A 3,967-nucleotide genomic window follows, 5' to 3' on the forward strand; every position below is an offset into this window, starting at 1 on the left:
TTGGGAAGTGATAAATGCCAGAGGCTGAGGGACATCCTGACAGTTTCAGCACAGCTAAACACACTTTCTCCCTAGCAAGAATAAGGAGCCTCAGCCAGTCAATGAAGCTAGAACAGGGAATTCAACTCTAGCAACATCTTTAACTCACAGAAAAATATGTGGATGGGACAATCAAATTTTTACCAGCACTGCATAGCATCAGAGAAAAAAAATTCTGCAGTGGCCTTAATTTTTTGATCTGAATACCAAGACTAATTTTATAATGAGGCAAATAGACATCAGCCTATACTTCTGAAGCATCAACACAGCAGTTGTGGAACTGCTCACCAGGCTTTCCAGTTTGGGTTATTAATCACACAGATGCCAAGAAATGGAGCCAAAAGAGAATAAGTATTTTAAGCTAGAGAGTAGAAACATTCAGGAGATACTGAAACAAGAAACAACCATTTTCTGCTAGGATAGACAGCTCAAAGCAACTGACTGGAGAAAACCATTGTTTGCCCCTCTCCATCTCCCAGTTTGTATCATCGACCCTTAGCATTCCCAACCATGAACTCTGGGTACATGGCAGGAGGTTATCCCTGCCTCAGAGACTTTACCTTCTTTCCACATCTTCTCTGGATCGGTGCTGATATTTTCAGAATTGTATCTTATCTACAAAACAGCCATGAAGAACCTTTATAACATCACCTCTGCATGGCTTCCCACAACCAGTGAGCTTACTACTGCTGAGTTTCAGCAGCAATAATGAGGGCAAACCCTAACTCCTCAGAGCCCCTGCCCAGGGAGTGGTTAGTTAATTCCCTGCAGCTGAGCTGAGCCCACCCTGAAAACCTCTCTGGCAATTAGGCACAGGTCTAACTGGTTTTAGGCCTCCCAGTCAGGTCTGTGTTTCTGCTGCCTCTACTAAGGTGCTGTCTGTTTGGAAAGCTGAAGCTGACCTTCTCTTCAGCAAGAGCAAGTATTTAAGGCCTTCACAACCAGTAAAAAAACCCCAAATTGTGGAGAATTCAAGTCCAGTCCATGCTCAATTTGCTTTATTTACATATAAACTGCAGCCTGTAACAGAGGAGGTCAAACACCATCCTGCCTGCTTCCTCTGGCCAATACCATCCTGTTGCACATATGTAATTTGGCTTCATAAAATTGCTTATAATTAGATATCAAAGCAGAAACCAAGCCTTTCTGTTTCTCACTGTAGATTCCTATTTCCAGGGTCTTGTCTAACCAAAACCAACAGTGACACAGGCTGACCTCCCTCTCTGCAAGAATAAAAATAACTTGGAAGATTATATGTATCAGTATTATGTGGTGGCATCCACCATAACAGGATTATAGATCATGTTCTCTTCATTCCTCTAAAGGTTTCTCTTTCTCTGTGTCATTCCCTCTTGAATGGGTTATTGGGGAAAATGTTGCTTGTTATCAGCACTTTTCAAGTCATTGCACTCAAAAGAAAGCTCCTTAGAGCTTTAAAATTTACCTTTGAACTTTATCATTGCATTCCACTTCATAAATTCTCTCCTATAGCTGCACAATCCTATCTCCAAATAACACTTATAGGACAGAAGGAATTGTGAGACAGGGCAGTTTTACATTTGGCAATACAGACATGCACATCCACCCCAGGGACACTTGTAAACATACCTGTGAATAAATTCTCATGCTGCCTGCACTGGTGGGAAAACATTGCTGCTCCAGGAGAGATATAAACTTTGTCCTCTCTGGTCTTGTGCTGCAGGAGACTTGGACAGGATTCCATAGGGTCCCCAAATAGTCCTTGTTTCTGTAGGCTGAAGCAGTTCCCAGGCATCTACTTTTTAACCATCTCTACATTTCCTGGAGTACCTAAGTGTAGTTCCCTCGCAACTGAACATGGAAATGGCTAACAGATAGACTTATAGTCAGTGGAGTCAGGTCTGAGAAAGTCTCAAAAATATTCACACCACCAGATCCTCCTCTGTCCCAAAAAAAGGTAGTAACACTTCCTCATGCCCGTGCATTCCTAGGCATCTACTTTTTAACCATCTCTACATTTCCTGGAGTACCTAAGTGTAGTTCCCTCGCAACTGAACATGGAAATGGCTAACAGATAGACTTATAGTCAGTGGAGTCAGGTCTGAGAAAGTCTCAAAAATATTCACACCACCAGATCCTCCTCTGTCCCAAAAAAAGGTAGTAACACTTCCTCATGCCCGTGCATTCCTTTCCTGAGTATTCTGACACTACTGCTGAAAGCAAACAGAAAGCTGCTCATATGGAACTCCCCTACCTTTCTTGTTGAAGAAAGAAGACTTAAGAGACAAGTCTACTCCCAAACCAGTCAAAGCATCATGGATTAGGTAAAAGGACTAGTATTACTGGCACAAAAGTCCCCATATGGCTTCAGTGGCATAGTGGTGGTGTCCAAGCTGAAAGACTTGCTACTGTGTGTGCTGTTTAAGATTTTACAGACATTTGACAAGGGATAAGAAAGAAGGCTGGTAAAAGGCTGAAATGTTTATGAAGTTAGAGTGTCATCTATAGAATGAAATGAAAATATAGTCTTCTCAATCCTGGAGATATCCAGGGTGCATGTGTCCTGCTACTAACCCACATTTGGCCAGAGTTTCTAATGGTTTCAGCTGTACCTTGTGGTATCTTATGCCAGGCACAGACACACAGACATCATTTCAGCACTGCAGCCCAATGGGAAAGATGACCTGCTGTGCATGCTCCTCTAATGCAGTTGTCCAACTCCAGTGCCAACACTAGAAAACAAAGCCTGCTTACAGGAAGACTCAGCTGAATTGCCACAATCGAGGAATAGAGGCACCTGGTCATTAGCTCTTCCTATCTCACATGTCTTAAAGCCTTCTAGATTGTTGATATTTGAGCTGCTTAGCCCTACCCAACTCTAAAATATGGCCATATAGCTTATATGTGACTATGTTATGCCTGACACCTTTTCTGTCAAGGTGCACTGCATTGTAAGAGTAGATTTCTCCACTTCTGGATAAGAAACTTCTATTAGTGTTAGTTTTCCCCACCAGTCATGCTTCTGTGAAAAACAGAAGCAGAAACATATTACATGAACAACACAGTTACAAAGGTTTTCTGCATTATACAAGTGTCTAAGTGTCTACGTGTTTTACAGGGGAAAAAAAACCCCATGTGTATTTTGTCTCCATCCAGGCTTTTTATACTTACTCATTTTCAGAAGGGCAACAAATTGAGAATGCAAAAAACTTTATTAGCATAAAAAGTACATATTCAGTAATCAATACTCAAATTCCTTCATGGCATCTGGCATGTTTGATACATCTTTCTGTATCTGCTACATCTGAAGGAAGACAGGGCTGTAAGACGCCGCAGTTTAAGGTTGGTGGGGGTTGTTGTTGGGTTTTTGTTTTGTGCCTTTTTAAGTTATGTAAACAATTCAGAGTGAAATCTGTACAAGCAGAATATTAGCTATCATTTGTACACTTAGAAGTTAAATAAAACCCACTTTCAGCAGTACAAAAAGCAATATAAAAAAGAATTCAGGTGCATGAGATGCATCAGAAGAAAATGTAGAAGGCCACAGCCAGTAAGTGAACATGTCTCCAAAGTTAGGTCACACTGGAAATTCTCTGTAAATATCTGTATGGCTCAACATGAAAAACATTTAAAATTCCTTGGTTCTATATGAGATCTGTACAGTTGCATCTATTTTAACTTCATTAGACAGGAATATACTAGAACAATAAACTGGTTAAACAGAATAAGAAAAGTTTACTCAAGTTTCACATTTCAAGCTGCCTATTTGATAGAGTGACTAGACAGAGGTAGATACCCAGTATTGGTGGCCAAGCTATTCCAAACAAGACCTTTTGGCTATCTTGTCAAGCTTTTACATTCAAAGCCTATGTGAAAAGGCTTCATAGATAAAGGATGTGTTTCAAACAGGCAGCCAGAAAACCTGTATTGCTGATGGATGGAGTTTCAA

This window comes from Acanthisitta chloris, unplaced genomic scaffold (genome assembly GCF_000695815.1).
Source record: "Acanthisitta chloris isolate BGI_N310 unplaced genomic scaffold, ASM69581v1 scaffold25341, whole genome shotgun sequence".
NCBI classification, from domain to species: Eukaryota; Metazoa; Chordata; class Aves; order Passeriformes; family Acanthisittidae; genus Acanthisitta; species Acanthisitta chloris.